The following is a 17,223-nucleotide window of genomic DNA, read 5'->3' as shown; positions in this document are numbered from 1 at the left end:
TACCCCTTGCCCACTCCTCACCAAAGATCTGAATCAATGAATCAAACTCAATAAAGGTAACAGGCAAATCGCCACTGAGCCCTGTAAATGACCTGTCCTCTCACAAAGCCAGGGCAGTAGTAATCTAACTTCCTGTTTTATGGCAACGCACGTCATAAATATAAATTAATAATTTTCAAAATCAAAACGTGATAAAACATACAACACAAAAATACATAAAACAATTTAAATTGGGATTGCCATATATACATTACTAATGAGAAAAAAATTTCAAATTGTACACTTTAAATATATGTAGTGTATTGTATGTCAACTGTATCTCAATAAAATTTCTGGAAAAAAAAACGGAATTTAATTTTTCTTTGAAGGTTCGGGAAGGAACTCACATTTTTCAGTGTCTTGGATTAATTTAAATCAGGACATTTACCAAAAATGCCTATTAGTAGAGCTTTTTATAAGTTTCCTTGGTGACCTGTTATGACATTTTATTATTCTTCACTGCCCAATTCCTATGATATAGTCTGGAAAGAAAGCAATGTCCTCCCACGTATACCGTGTGTGTGTGTGTGTGTGTGTGTGTGCGCGCGCGCGTGTGTGTGCACACGCGCGCTCAACAGAAAACATACAAGCCAAAAGGAGATACAATTTTATCTGAGTTTAAACTGATGAGAAAAACAGGAAAGGAGGCCTTGCTACTATCACCATTAACAGGAATCTTCCCACCTTATAGGACATGGATGTGGAAGACGGGTGCACGCCAACAGGAATAAAAATCTACAGAATTCCAATCTATCAGTACTTTCTCTTTTGGTGCCGAGTTTTAAAAGGAGTGCACAGACTCCTACAAAGGATAACTCTTCAGAGTCACCTCCTCCATGAAGCCTTCTTCACTCCCCTCAATAGAACTTCTGCACGACCCCTGGTCATAATATTCACTCGGTTCATACTACTATCATCTCAGTAACAATACTCACAGTACGAGGCTGAGTCAAAAATTATCTGCACTCCAGTTATTAAAATTTCTACAAATACTACAGCCAGTGTGCGGATAATTTTTGACTCACCCTCGTAAATAAGCAACTAGCACTTACTGAGTGGTACTGTCCTACTGTCCCGCTATCATTATCCCTGTTAACCAATGAGAAAACTAAGGGTGAGAGAGGTTAGTTAAGAAGCCCAGGGGCACATAGAGAGAAAACAGGAAACCCAGGGTTCCAACCCAAGCAGACTGACTCCAGAAGCTACTTTTTCAGCCTATACTTCCTTGTCTGTTTTCCCATATGCACTGTGTTCTAAATCCCCTTGCCTGTAGACATCAAAGAACAAGGGTTTTCTGTGTCCCTAGAGTCTACCATCAGGCCTTATATAAGTTTGCTGACAATACATAACACAGTAATTTAACTATTGGTGGTAGTCATTAAAACAAAACAAAACAAAACAAGCCACGCCTTTTCCTTTGCAAACCCTTACTTACCATGTTGAAAGGTTACATAGGAATGCCTTGTCTTATTGCCCTTTGCTTCAATGAGCTCTGCAGATACTGTGCTTTTTTTTTTTAAATTGAAGGTTTGGGGCAACCCTGCATTGTCAGATGATGGTTAGCATTTTTTTTAGCAATATTTTAAAATTAAGGTATGTACATTGTTTTCTTAGACATAATGTTATTGCACATTTAACAGACTACACCAGAGTGTAAATATAACTCTTATATGTGTTGGGAAGCCAAAAAACACGTGACTTACTTTATTGTGATATTCGCTTTATCGGGGTGGTCCAAAACCAAACCTGCTGTATCTCCAAGGGATGCCTGTACAAAAAAGATGAATACTGGGGGCAGGAATAATGATCTGGATCCTAGCCAACAGTAAGTCTCATGGCTGAGGAAGATGACGGTGATCCGCTTAAGGAAGGGCTGGCCGCTGGCTGTGGGGCATGCAGTCAGCAGACATCCTCCAGCTGCCAGCTCACTCAGGGTCAGCATTTAGCGAGCCGTTTCTCTGTGTTAACACGAACTCCCAGAAACCTAAAGCTTCGTTGTGTTCTCCCTGTTAAGAGTGGGGGCACATGGGGCCAGGAAAGAGATGAAGTCCTAGCCAAGGTCCAGTTTATAGTGGGTCCATCCACTGGGTCTGCGGACCCAGCTGGTGGTGCATAGTTGAGATCAACATACTCAGCAGGTGGCACAACCACCACATTAGGTCCTTGGCCTGTGGGGTAAGACCATCCAGAGTGGAGAAGGCCAAGTGGAAGTTTGCTACTACCCTGCCCTGCCCCACCACTGTCTCCCAGCCAAGACAGTAAATCAAAAACAATATTGCCTCCCAGGGCAATGGCAGCAATTACTACCATTTTGAAGGATCTCAAGGATGCAGGGGCAGTGGTCTCCATGCGATTTTCCTGCAGAAACCAGACAGATCCTGGAGGAAAACTGCAGACTATCGAGAGCTCAACCAGGAAGGTGGCCCAAATCACAGCCACTGAGTCAGATGTAACACCTCTTCTAGAGCAGGATAATACAGCCTCTGAGCATACAAAGCCACTGATTTAGTGAATGCACTTTTTATTCTGATCAAAAAAGAAGATCAGAAACAGTTCATATTCCACGGGACAGTACACGCTTACAGTCTTGCCTGAGGGCAAACGTCCGCCCTCTGTCATCACAGAGCAAGAAGAGACCTGGATGTCCGGCCATCCCTCTGATCATCACAGGGATCCCTGACATGATGACGATCAGGTCAGAAGAGCAAGAGGTGGCCAATCACTGCAGGCCTTGGTGAGATACATGCTATGTCTTCCCCTGCATCCAGGGGCCAGGCGCATGCCAGGATGTCTCACTGCAGAGATGGCCCTCCACAGATTTCTCACACCCCACGCCTCTACTGCATAGGTTGAGAATGCACAGCCCTGACCACTGTTATCTGGGACATCTCTCAAGGTTGTGTTTGCAGTGAGCAGCCTTGAGGGATAAAGTAACATCTCCCTGCAAATAAAGAGCAAGCTTGTGCTCGCTTCGGCAGCACATATACTAAAATTGGAACGATACAGAGAAGATTAACATGGCCCCTGCGCAAGGATGACACGCAAATTCATGAAGCGTTCCATATTTTTTACCCCAAAAAAATAATAAATAAATAAATAAAATTAAAAAAAAAAAAAGAAAAAAGAGCAAGCTTGCTGACAGGCTGCTATAATGCAGTGGGTTCCCCAGGCTCAGTGTCCCCTCCTGTGATGTAACCCACTGTGAGCACAGGCGTCCATCTAGGCCCACATGCATCACCCCTTATGGGGTTCAGGGAACCAAGGAGACCCTGCTGACAGACTGGCTACTCCTTTTGGTGGGACTTCTGTTAGCATCTCTGTGACGGGTAAGTAACATTTTAGCCTGCAAAAAGTGGGGGGGGGGGGGCAGTAAAAGTCTCAGACCTTTGACAGTTCTTGCCACCTATATAAAGTAAAACATAAATGATTGCATTTCGTATCTCTTATCACGAGGAAAGAAGCACCACGTCTGGTGGGCCTCTTTGGGTGCTAGCAGACCCACCAAGTCCTCAGGTTGCACAGGCCCTGCCACAATCAGCTCTGAGACGGAAGCAGTACATCCTGGACTCAGCACGAGCAGAACCAGAGGCCTTAGGCTCTAGGGCACCACCACGCTGTCGCAGCCTCCCTCCTCCAACTTGCGTCTGTTTGTACAGGGAATCCCATACAATCGACTGGAGGAGGAGGAAAACGCCCATGCCTGCTTCACAGACAGGCCACTTTGGGAGGTGGGTACAAGCCAAAAGCTCATGGCAGCTACATTACAGACTCCCTCGGGGTGGGCATCAAAGCCAGTAGTGAGGGAAAGGCCTTCCGACGGGTAAGGCTCTGAGCACTCGCAGCAACGTGTCAACCTTGTGCGGTGAAACAAGAGGCACAGGTTACACAATATATGGGCTCCTGGGTAGTGATGAGTGGTCCAGTCAGATTGCCAAGGGCCTAGGAGGAAAGACTGGAAGGTGAGGACAAGGAGGTCTAAGGTGCAGATGTGCATGAACACATGCGGAATGTGAAGGGCAGAAGATCTGTGTATCACCCACCATGGGAGAGCACTGAATAACCAAGGGGACAAAGCGACCTGACCAGTTCATATCAGTCAACCATTGTCAGCATGACAGACCCATGAACAAAGTGGCCACAGTGGCAGAAATGGGCCCAACAGCACGGACTTGCACTTAGATAAGCTGATACAGTTACTGATGCCAACAAATGTCCAAACTGCCAGCAACAGAGACCAACGCTGAGCTGTACAGTAACAGTGGCGTGGCTGACAGAGCGTGGTAGACAAGGACGCACGGCGATAGGTCCCACTTCGGGGAGGAACTTGCTGCCCGGCTATGGGAGTGCAGTCAGCACTCGGCCTCCCGCGGTCGGCTCACCCAGAGACAGCCTCGGAGAGCCACCTCATCGCGGCACGGCCTTCCTGGAGTCACCTGCGTCTGGTGACTGCGCGAGGCAGGATTATAAAGGCCAAGCCTTCTGGCCGATGCAGGATAGCTCTTACAGGTGGTGTTCGCTCCAGAGACCTCCTGGGTCGGACCGGGCGTGGTCAGGGCTGCATCACAGTTCACCCTCTTCCCCTGTTCAATCCTGCCTCTTCCCCTTCCTCTGACAGGTGGAAATAATAATATACTGCACCCCCAAAATAATAAATATACTGCACCCCAAATTCCATCTCAGCATCTGCTTCCAGAAGCCTGATCTATGACACAGGTGAATACGAGACACAATTCTACCTTGTACGGCTCAGATGTGTGGGTTCTGGAGTCCCAGTGCCCAGGTCTGAACCCCAGTCCTGCGATCTCCCAGCTGGGAGACTGTGGACAAGGTAAAGGCAAGGAGAGTAACAGTACCCCTCTGAGGACAACTGTGAGAATTAAACGGATGCCTTCATCACTAAGCAGACCTGTGCTGCTTCTCCCCTCACTGTACATTCGGCTTTGGTTGGTGATCTCTCATCTCATTTCTTTGAACTCTGAGTCTATAAATCTGGGCTCATTTGCAGAACAGAAATATCTGTTCCTACTGGCTGATAAAGTATTGTTTCCCTGCCAAAAAAGCAGTGCTAACAGGGCAGCGCTCCAGGGCCACACAGAGCGCTGAAGCAGAAAGCTGGAATTCTTAGCACACGAATGCTGAACCGTCCCCTTCTTCTTGCAAAGAACCAGAAGCAGGGGGCTGTGTGGCCTCTGCTAGGCTCACACGCAAGACTCAATAAGCAATCAGCGAGGGACCCCACGTAGGGAATCTCAGAACAGCAAAGAGGGGTGGCGATTCTACGATACCATCCAAAAACAGCACCTAAAGAAAGACGCAATTTTTTAATATCCTGCTTTTGGGGTTTTTTTCCCTCTCTCTCTTCCTCCTCCACTGCTCCCCACCCACCAAGTTGGGAGACAGTGGTGGAATATCAGCGGGAGTATTAGAGGAACAAAACGGTCAAGGGTGCAGTCCTGGCTCTGCTACTAATAAATCTGTGACTTCTTTGAGAGAAGCATCTCCCTCCCTGCACCCTTCGTTTCCCTCATGGTGAAATGAAGGGAGGGAAGCAGCTGCTTCCTGGCTCTTCCGGGTCTGGGTTTTCATGACACTCTAGACACGTCCCTCAACAATATCAGAGGCTCCTTAACAGGGAGGACAATGCCACATGCTGTCTAAATGTCTGCTGGATGAACTGTATTGAATTAATTGGTCTTAGGAGACCTTTAAATATTTAAGTGGCCTTTGTTAAAAATAAAAAAGTGTAAAAAAAAAAAATCTTTTAAAGGAGAGGTGAGGTTAATTTGTAAGAACCCATCCTAGCCCCACCCCTGCTTTGTGAAGTGCATACCACACGTGGGGGCGGGGGGGCTCCATTTTAACTGACAAGAGAAGATGGGAGTTCTGGCCAAGAGAAGGAAAAGGGATTTGGTGTCTTTTATTTACTTAATTTCAGTTATTTTATTTTTCCCAAGGTACCCAAGTCAACGAGAAAAAAACAATCTAACTCTATTTTGTTATATGTCAGATAGGAAAAGAACATCTTTTTAGAGCTACTGTGCTTGGGATTTATACTGGCTTAATGATACGATAAAAAGAAATGAAATTTTATTTAGGACTGTGAGAGACTTACAAGGATATTTTCTTTGGGGCACTGAGATGTAAAAGTTGGGGTAGATGAGTGGAAGGAACAAGACTCTAGAAAACACTTCTGGGACTGCAATGGGTGGGGCTAGGATTGGAGAGGGGACAGGTTATTGAATCTGTAGCTAAAAACCCCTTGGTTTCTTCACTGGAGACATTAAGTCCCAGCAAGTCTAACTTGTGTGTAAGGGGGACTGAGGCAGCTGTAGAAAAAGAAAGTTCCTAGAGCCAAGAGTTACATTCCTTTGAAAGCTCTACCTGGGAACATCTTTGCCTGAGCCCCAAATACAGCAGGGTGGGAGAAGTGGAGGGGTCATGAGGACATTCAGGTCAACAATACACAACGGAGCCAAACTGTGGGCAGGGCACGTAGCGGAATCCCAGAAGGTGGTCCTGTCCTATTAGTAAGTGTCCACCAAAGCTTACAGACTAGGGTCTTCTGCAAGCTTGATCCCAAGCCTGGCAAAGTCTCTTGTGGTTATTAAACAGTTTAAAAAAAAAAAAAAAAAAAAAAGGCTTCCAGGGACAAAGATGAGAGGGAGAAGAGAAAACAACCACCTCAGAAAAAGAACCAGAGAAAGGAGCACCGGGTCTCAGGCCCATTATCACGGCAGTCTCCCAGTCTTTTTTACATCATGGTACCCACAGATGATATCCATAAGATACAGTGATATAAGCAGCTGCTCTAGGCCCCAGGCAAGTCTCCTTGAGAGCTGAAGGGATCAGTATGTCTTCACTACTCCAGGAAGTGGGCTCTGGGAGAAGAGCCGGGTAGAAGAGTGAGAGGTGAGATAGGGCAGTCCTATTCAGCAGTTCCCACTTCTCAGAGTCTTGCCTCTGCCCCTTCCTTTTAGGGGGTAAATGGGTAGTGGGCCTGTCTTGGGTTGTTCTAATATGAGCCACCAACATTATATTTTAGTCCCTTTATAGGGAATTTCAACTTTTCGGAGTCTACATCCTCCAGGGAACCCTCCTGGTTCCTTTGGGTTGATTTCATATCCTTCTGAATCCTAACGGCCTCTTTACCTGCCTTCCAGGACACTCTAACTTCTTTAAAGGAAGGTTTATTCATCACTGGATATCCGGCATTTAGCATTACGGACATCAGATTTTATTTTTAAAATTAATAAAAAAGCAGAGCAGACTGCAAATAAGTACCAATTAAAGATAAGGACTAGCAAGAGTCTAGACTCCAGTGGTCCAGAGACCAGTACCCCACCACAAAAATCAGTACAAACTAAATTAAAAGCCTATCTCCAGACCCACAGCCATGACACAAGTACAAGAAAGAAGATGGAAAAGGTGAAGAGACACCATGAAACGTTCAAGTAAAACCTGCGTTGTTTGATCACTAGGTGCTCCAGTCCCCGACGACTATTTCCTCTGAATTTGCCACAGCAACCGGCAGAATGATGAGCGCACTGTAGGTACTTGACAGATTCTCACCAGTCAAGCAACATAGAATAATTTATCTTTGATAGGCTCTATATTAAGGCCCTTTCAAAGCCATAAAGGAATTCTCAAATTTTTATACTTCACCAAAGAAGATATACAAATGGTAAATAAGCACATGAAAAGATGCTCAACATCATTAGTCATTAAGGAAATGCATGTTAAAACCACAATGAGACGCTACTACATAACTATTAGAACGTCTGACATTAAAAAGACTGATTATACCAAGTGTTGGTGAGAACATGGAGCAACTGGAACTCACACACCCTGCTGGCAGGAATGTAAAATGCTACAATCACTTGGAAAACAGTTCGGCGATTTCTTTAGAAGTTAAACATACACCTACCATATGACCTAGATATTGTACTCCTATGTGTTTACCCAACAGAAATGAAAGCATATGTCCATACAAAGACTTGTACATGAATGTTTATACTAGTTTTATTTGCAACAGTCAAAAACTGGAAACAATGAAAACGCCCAACAACAGATGAATGAATATACAAAATTGTGGTATATCTGTTCAATGGAATTCTATCTAGCAATAAAGAGAAATGATCTATTGATATATGCAACACTATAGATGAATCTCAAAATAATTATGCTGAGTAAAAAAATCACATTAAAAAAAGAATATATACTGTATGATTCCATTTATATAAACTTCTAGGAAATGTAAGCTAATCTACAGCAGCTAAAAGCAGCTCAGCGGTCGCGCGGAGATGGAGGTATGGCGTGAGCAAGATCACAAAGGGGCACAAGGAAAGCCGGGGGTGATGAGTATGCTCATTCTCTTGATCCTGGTGGGAAAGGCGATGGTCTCACAGGTACATCAAAACTATACATACATTACACATGTGCGACTTGCTGTATTTTTTGTACACCTCAATAAAGCTGTGAAAAAAAAAGCTATGAAGAAAAATAATACACATCAGATCAGCAATAAACTAAGCTGTGGACTCCTGATTTACATAAATACATTTAAAAGCATCCAAAACGACAATGAAACATGCTTAGCTGTAGATACTAGTTTAACTAGAAGGACCAACCACTAATATAAAATAAAAACACATTGAAAGGAAAAAAGTATCACCAGACTATCTTATCCTGTGGACCAAAGAGTCACAAAGCTAAATAAAGCTGGTCGGGGAAATGAGGTATTGATGACACTGGATACATCCGGAAGCTGACAAGGAAGCAATCAAGTTAGGATCCACCTTCTTCTGAGTTTTAAATTCCAGCAGGTTCTCATCAGTGGCCTTGAGCAAACAGACTCTACCAAAATCTTCCCCACAACAATTTTTGCCCTCATCTTATAGACACTCTAACAAGTGTTTTCCCAGACACCTCCATCCCTGGAGTGTTCCTTGCACCCCTCCTGGAGCAGGGGTCCTGCATCTCAGGTGCAAACAGGAACTATCCTGGGAGCTGTTTAAGAATACAGGTGATGGGCTTCTCCCCACAAAGAGCTCCCTACGTGATTCTACTGTGCAGCCGGGGCTGGGAATCACGCTCTCAAGGCTACCTCATCTCCAGAAAAGAGCTGGGCCCCCACATCTGGCTGGTTGGTCCCTTTACGCGGGAGCCTGCTGTAGTCCACTGCTACCCAGCTGTCAGAACATTCCCAGAGTGAGGACTGACCTTGATAGCTCATCCTAAGGACCAGCAAGCCCTGAGCTCAGAGCTTAATCTATGTTGAGAAACTGCTTCCAAACCGAAAGACAATGGTTGGTTCCCTCACACTAAGCAAACTTGGGGAGATGATATACCTAAGGTCTCAGGAAGCTAGAAATAAGTGTAACCTGGGCTGAAAATAGGGTGGTTTTTTTATTATTAAAAATTCCTATGTATCTGCCATCAATGAGGACTATCAGAGTGACTGGTACCATCAGATCAAAATCCATTCTGCCCTAAAAGACTCAAGCTCAGAGACAAAACCATTTCCTAACTCATGCCTGTTTCCATGTTACCAAGGTCACTGTACCTGTTAGAGCTTACAGAACAGTTTTCAGCACAAACAGACACGCTGGCTCAGTGCTTCTCGACGATTATAACTCTAAATAGGGACTTTCTGGGCCAAAATCTACGGGTTACTAACAGCCCACGTGGCAGAGAAAGAAAAACACACATCAAGAGACCAGCAAAATTACTTTCCATTCCAAGAAAGAACAGAAAGATTAAAAGAGAGAAAGAGAGTTTCACTTACAACCAGAGTGGGTTGGGAACGGCAGAGTGTGAAATATTAACAATCCTGAAGCTCTCTTTGTTATGCAAAAAGGGATTTAAAAAGAAAACCAAGCTTCTATCTGATGAGTGTACTATACAACCACCCATTTCTTTTCTTCCTTTGCCCACCAACGGCCAGAGTGATGTAATAACCACACTCGACAGCTGTCTTCCTGGATAAAATCACCTTGTAAAGGAGAAATGCAATTAGAGGATGCAATGAAATATAATTTTTAAACTGATTTTGCAGGCTGCCACATTCGACTTGGTGCTTAATGGTCAGGTTTTTTATTATAGTTTTCTATTTTATGCAATTTCTCTTTGATTCAGTATCTATGGAAGACATGGAGTCTTAAATTTTAGTCTGTGTCACAAAGGGTCTGAGATAAATATAGGACAGATCAGCTGAGAGCGAGGCCAGGACCAGAACCAGACAGTAAGGGGCTGAACTGCCACTTGACGGGTGGGGCAGGGCTGGGCAGGGTGGCAGCGTCCTTCGCCAGCACCTCCTTTGCGTGCCCTCATTTGGTCTCCCTCCACCACCCCTGGCAGATTCTACCCACTCCCAAGACTTCTCCTACCATCCCTACACTGCTGACTTCTTCAGCAACAATCTAAGCTCTAGACCCATATATCAAAAAAAAAAACATTTTGTTGGGAAAGTTTGAAAAATATACACAAAAGTAGGACTTCCCTGGTGCCACAGTGGTTAAGAATCCACCTGCCAATGCAGGCGACATGGGTTCGATTCCTGGTCTGGGAAGATACCACATGCCACAGAGCAACTAAACCCATGTGCCACAACTACTGAGCCCATGTGCCGTTAACTACTGAAGCCCGTGCGCCTAGAGCCTGTGCTCCATAACAAGAGAAGTCACTGCCATGAGACGCCCGCGCACCACAATGAAGAGTAGCCCCCACTCCCCGCAACTAGAGAAAGCCCGCATGCAGAAACAAAGACCCAACGTAGCTAATAAATAAATAAATAAATAAATAAAACACAAAAGTAGATAAAACAGTACAATGAGCTCATCGACAGTATTACATTCTCATGATCCAGTTTCAACAATTAACGACTATTTTTATCATATCCCCCAACACTTCTGGGGGGGGGGGGCTGGAGTATCTTAAAGCAAGTCAGGTCCATCACACCATTTCCCCAAGGCTCACGGGCACCTCCAACTTAACGCGCTTCAAGGGGAACTCATTCTCTTCTCCGTCTGTTGACAGACAGGAGTACTTCTACACCTTCAGACTGCCAGCTTGATCAAGCATACACCTAGCCTGCAGAGAGGGCTTGATAAATGCTTGCAGAGTGGGAGGTACAAACACAAACACGCGTGTGAACACGCACACCCATGAGCACACACACACACACATGAGTACACACATGTGCACACAGTAGGAAACCAGAGAGCATGAAGCAAAGGTCCAGACGGAGGGTCTAGGGAATGAGACGGGACCCACGACCTGCTACTGGCTTCCTGCCGGGGGCAGCACCTCTGAGAGCGGGGGAACCCCAGGGAATCCGTCCGGCTGAAGCCGGCGAGCACAGCAGTTCTCCTGTCCATCTCAAGTATGACTATCCCGACAAGCTGCAGATTTCGCAGGCAGCTATTAGCTGAACTAAATACGGTTCTCTCAAGGGGAGAAGAGGGGCTGTTACAACACGTATGCTAATGCAGCACAACGACACAGAGCGTTTAAAACAAAATGTCCCTATATTTATTCTCCATAGACAGATTTTTACATTAATATTTATGAGGGATTCCTCGTTTATTTCTCCCAGAGATTTTTCTCCTGCCCAAACAGAGGGGATAAAAGATAAGTAACGTGAACTAATTATGGTTTAAACAGCTACAAAGGACCGCCTTATTTATCCGCATCTGCTACTTGGTTCCTCTTCCCCGTACAGCACTCTCCATACTGGCCCTGCTCACGAGCCCCCAGGGCCTGCTGCTCCCTGTGGCTGGCGGCGCTGCAAGGCCCCTGCCTGCCTCCCCAGCCTCCAGATCCAGTCCTATCCGCCGTCGCTCAGCAGAGCCAGACCCACAACTGCAAATGCTCACCTGCAGGCATTCCCGCACCTGGTTCCCAGCCATTATATACTCAGCGCTTACGCTTCCCATTTACCAAGGGCCATCCAGCACACCTTGTGAAAAGACGTTCTCGCCTCGTCCGCTGGGGCGGGGTAAGGGACAGCATCGAGGGGAACGAGCCTCCAGGACTCATTCACGCAGCCGTCGGTCCGTGATCCAAGGCCAGGCAGGGAAGGCACACAGGGAGCCCTGGTCCCCAAGGAGTTTCCCGTCTTAACAAAACACAAGGCAGACAATGGCAAATGCCAGGCAAGGGCAACCCAATTAAAGCTGCACCGGAGTTCAGAGTTGAAGGTATCTTTCTGCCCAGTCACTGAACCACATTTTCCCTTCTCCAGTCAATGCCACAGATGGAGAAAGACACTTTCCTCCTCCACCTGCCAATAACACAAGCAATAAACACAAAAAAAAAGGACATTTCAAGAACTATTACTGAGTTCACCGTCTCCGGGCCCTCTAATGCAAACTCTGAAGAGCAAGAACAGGCAACAGTGGAGCCTGGACACATAAGGAGGCTATTCCAAACCCTTGGCCTCGAATGCCCTCTGATTCGATTTCAAGGCAAATGGAAAACAAACAAATGTGAACAGCAGCAACAACAAAAAAGCAGAGGGAGAAAATGAAATGGTGCTTGTGCAGTTAAACTTTTACAATCCAATCAGGCAAGGCCCTGGGCTCTTCCCTGTTCCCACTCTGAGGTTAAGGGTGCAGGCTGACTGCAAGCAGCTCAGAATACCAGGTATCGGACCACCAAAGGCTTCTTTCTGTCACTGTGTCAAGACGGGCTGACAACATTTTATCGTGTTCTCACCCCTTTTCCGGCCACAATGGTAACACCTCAAAATAGCTAGGTATATACTAGTTCCTACCAACCTTTCAACCTTTGTAAAGAAAACTGGTTGAACTGAACAGCCTGAAAATTCTTTTGTTGACAAAACAGAGGGATACAATGTATCACAGGACTGAGGCGCCACATACAGGTAACCCCTGCCACATGAACACTGCTCTCCAAACTCAGGATGCGGAACAGATTTGGATAATTTTTTTTTTTTTTTGAGATAAGACTGGTATCCCTCACTCTTCCTGGACACAGCTCCGGTCTTGTAGGAAAAAGGCTAAAGAAGTGCTGAGTCAGACAGCTTAAACATGACTGATGTTAATAAATGAGCTTCTGTAGGGTTGGTTATTGGAAACTGATCTCTTCCTTATTAATATGGTCCCGCAATGGAGAGGAAGATTGCTCCATGTTCTAGAATGCAAACAATGTTTTAATCTTTAATTATATTCTCAATTTCAATTCTTCTGGAGAGCTACAGCCACCAAGGCCTAGGATTATTTCTTTATTACATAGCCTCTCAGTGGTATTTAATGAATATTGTTACTTAATACTTGCCAGTAGGGGAAAGGAGGATTTAGTGAATTTCTACTCAAGTTTTGATGACTTTTTTGCCAAACTCAAGGAAACTTACAGTCGTAAAGTTCTCGGTTTCCTTTCTGGGACACTCGGTACAGGCTACAACACACTTGCTCTGCTCACCAACCCAAGCTCAGAGTTAGTAAGCCTGGGAAATAAACATCCCTGGAAAAGGGGACTCAGGAAACAATGCTGAGTATTTCTAAAGTTCACAGCAATGAACCGGTTTGCTTCTCATTCATGGTGTATTCACTGTTGCTTTGCTCACAGACAAACTAAACTCCAATAAAAGGAGATGCCAAACATTCTTGTTCAAGGCTCCTACTACCATCTAAGTTGAAGAATTTAATATAAACATATCAACATACAACCAAATTCTGCCCTCAACAAAATATCAAGATCCTCGGAAGGCAAAACAAAGCCCAAGTAATCAAGAAGAAAATTAGGCCCTGCAAGGAAGCATGCTCACAGTCACTATCAAATGACATCTGTATCAAGGTTTCTGTAACAGTATAGCAAATGCAGAAACCTGGAATTTCATCTCTGTGCGGCTCAGGAAAAACACTCGTAAAGAAGGTCTGGAAAATCAGCAACAGAAGAGGTAATGATGTAATGGCCAGGAAGCTACAGGAAGAGACTCTGGGTTTAGTGTGCTTCGTCCTGGCAAATATTTGCCTCTCTCGGTTGAAACATCCGTGACCACGAGAAGCGCCCCCGTCGTTCATAATTGCCAAGGACGGATTCATGTCACCGCTTTGCTTTCCGTGATTCCTGTTGGTTTCACATTAAGCAAAAGACAACAGGAGGCTCTGCCTTTCAAGGATAGAAGCAGCTTTTACTATGCATCTTGGAGAGAATCCAATCATCTGTATAAGCACCATGTGTAATTTCAAGTCCACAGTCTTCCTGGGAATTAGTGTGCAAGGTGGTGGCAGAAAATGAGCCTCTTTCACTTAAACTCCCAGAGCCAAATCAGTGGCTGTACTGAAGGCAATCTGTTGTTGAAACACTGGAACCCCTGGGTGCGCGTGCGCTGTCATTATCCCTGTTACCTCCTGAATTGGTGGCACTTCTCGCCAGCAACACTTGTCCCTGCACACAGTTTCTGTGTGTTGCTGTTACTCAGACCTGAGGTAGGTCATCCAAGAATAGGAGAAGGAAGTGAAGACTCCCCGCACTCTCAAAGGTATTAGACAATATTGAAGCAGATGCCAAACGGTGAGGAAGTGCCACTGGCAGGCTCGAAAGAACACCAAGGAATCCTATTCAGCAAGAGAACGGAACAAAGCACTGACACGCACAACATCAATGAATCTCCAAAACATCACATCAAGCAAAACAAACCAGCAAGAAAGTATTAGGCTCTGCGTGACTGCGTTTACGTGGAATTCTAGAAGAGGAAAAACTAGGGAACAGGGACAGAGGTCAGAACTGCTGTTGCCCAGAGCGGGTGAGAAACCGGAGACACACACAGTCAACGCTTTCAAGGAGGTTCGCTGTAAAGAGGAGGGGAGGGGGGAGCCGGAAGGAGGAGATGGTTTTGGAATAAGCACGTCTGCCTTCTCCCAGGAGTGATTCAGGAGAAGGGGAGCACGGATGGAGCAAGAGAGAACCAGGGACCCATGGAGAATGGCTGGGAGCAGGCGAGAGGGGACTGGACCTGGTGGACAAGCAGAAGGGCCGCTCTGGGCTGCGAGCGGGGATGGTGCATCCCCAGTGACTGGCGAGAAGGCAGCCTATCGGAGGCCTTTAATTTCGTAGGCAGGACCTTTTCACAAACCATAAGGTGATACAAAAGAAACTGCCTGGCCTCACGACTTCTGGGGAGGGGGCAGGTAATACTTTAAAAATAGCCTTTCTGTAAAACAATTTATGTTTTTTTGCTCAAACCTAAATGAGATCTACATTTGCAAAATAAGAACACACAAGAGTCCTTCACCTTGGCTGTCAGTGAAAGCCAGCATTTCCTCAGGCCAAGTTGCTGAAACCCAGGAGTCACAGGCCAGTCGGCTTGGCCACACTGATTAAAACCAACATCCCATGTTGCCACAAAAGTACGCTACACTATGCACCGTGGAGATGAGACTGCTGTCTAAGAGAGCACAAGTAAACGTGGCTCCAGCTGCTGCACAGAAAGTACACAGCAATCTCAGGATGCAACTTACAGATCAATCACGTACGATGGCCACTTCCTGGGCTGATCCCAGTCCTACGAGGGTCAAAGGCCGACGGTGTTTACCCAGCAACAGGAGACACAGCTCATTTATGAAAAGGACAGTGTCCTTCTGCAAAGGACTTAACACGAACACTCGGGAATCAGGGATGGGAGGTCACTTCACCAGTGCCCTCTAAACGCTAATACAGGATCAAAGACCTTTCATGATGAATAACATCTCTGTCTCCTTACAAGCTTCTCTGGAGGGGCAGAAAGTTATGAATCACTAATCCCACAAATCACTAATCCTCTGGGAACTCAGAGGGGGGAATCTGAGTCTTCAAAGACTACTGCTATTAAAGCCAACCGCATTTTAAAAACAAACACATCAACGCATGGCACAAATGTGTTCCTGCCACGCCTGTGGTCTCAGCGCACTCAGGCAGAGCCAGTGGTTTTGTGGCAGCAGCTTCCGCGCCACCCAACTGCTGACACAGCTGATGCAGAAGCCCAAATGCCACCGCACGGATAGACGCAGAGCTCCAGGGGCAGGCGAGCAAGAGGCCCAGCCCCTGGTCCTTCACCGGCCTCCTCCGCCGTTTAGAAATAAGCCCTTTCCTTAGAATCCTGTAGGCCGAGGCAAGAAAGCATCTAGCTCTCCATAAAGGAAAGCCTCCATCGTTCACACCTAGCAGAAGAGACATTCAGTGAAGTCTGGCTGGGGCTCCCCGAGGGGATACGTCTCAGCATCCTGCCCGTGGCCTTCTCGGGCACGTCAGGACCACGTCCTTAGGGGTTGGCACACTTGACTATGTTCCTCTGCTACCTGTGTGTGCCTCTGTTTCTACTAAGAGCATCCTAAAGCCAAACTTCTACCTTGTTCATCTCCAAATCCTCAGCACGGAGCACAGAAGCAACCACCTGTAGGCCCCAAGTACATATCTGCTGAATAAATAAGTCAATGGTGCTCACAGGCTCCACCACTCTTCCCTCTGTGCAATGCCTCTCCTCAGTGGCAACTGTGGTACTTTTAAAATATATGTGCACATTCTTTTTTACTTATTTATTGAAACATTTTTATTTATGTATTTATTTTTGGCCCCACCACGTGGCATGCAGGATCTTAGTTCCCCAGCCACGGATCGCATCCGGGCCACGGCAGTGAAAGAGCCGAGTCCCGACCACTGAACCGCCAGGAAATTCCCAAAAACTCTGACACTCCTTCCTTCAAAAGGGAGAGCTTCATCCCCTCCCCCTGAATGTCCGTCAGACTTAGTGACTCATTTCTAACACACAGTACGGGTGGAATTGAGGCTACGTTATCCCTGAGGTGAGGCCATAAAAATGATACACTCTGCCCGGCTCACCTTCTCCTTGACGGCCTTCTCGGGGAGAAGTCACCCCCAAGTCCAGAGGACACCCAGGCCCCCTGTGGACAGGCCCATGTGGGAGGAACTGAGGTCACCCACCGATAGCCAGCACCAACTTGCCTGCCATGTCAGTGAGCCACCTCGGAAGTGACCTTTGAACCCCACTCCAACTTCCAGATGACTGTGGTCCTGGCTGCTCTCTGACTGCAATGTTATGAGAGGCTGTGAGCCAGAACCACCCAGCCAGGCCATTCCCAGACGCCTGATCCACAGAAAATATGGGCGACTATGCTGATTGTTTTTAAACCACTAAGTTTGGGGGCAATTGGTTATGTAGCAATA

General features: G+C 46.2%; 1 protein-coding gene and 1 non-coding gene across 3 annotated transcripts in view; one reads left to right on the top strand and one right to left on the bottom strand.

Annotated features, from left to right (window-relative positions):
* The window catches only part of MED27 (mediator complex subunit 27), a 208,021-nt gene that overhangs the window by 121,122 nt on the left and 69,676 nt on the right, over positions 1-17,223 (bottom strand). The window lies entirely within an intron of this gene.
* LOC130846879 (U6 spliceosomal RNA) lies at positions 3,002-3,108 on the top strand. Its single transcript, XR_009051674.1, has one exon. It is a non-coding gene; the product is annotated as a U6 spliceosomal RNA (small nuclear RNA).

This window comes from Hippopotamus amphibius, chromosome 2 (assembly GCF_030028045.1).
Source record: "Hippopotamus amphibius kiboko isolate mHipAmp2 chromosome 2, mHipAmp2.hap2, whole genome shotgun sequence".
Taxonomy (NCBI): Eukaryota; Metazoa; Chordata; class Mammalia; order Artiodactyla; family Hippopotamidae; genus Hippopotamus; species Hippopotamus amphibius.
This window is presented reverse-complemented; position numbering and strand designations above follow the sequence as displayed.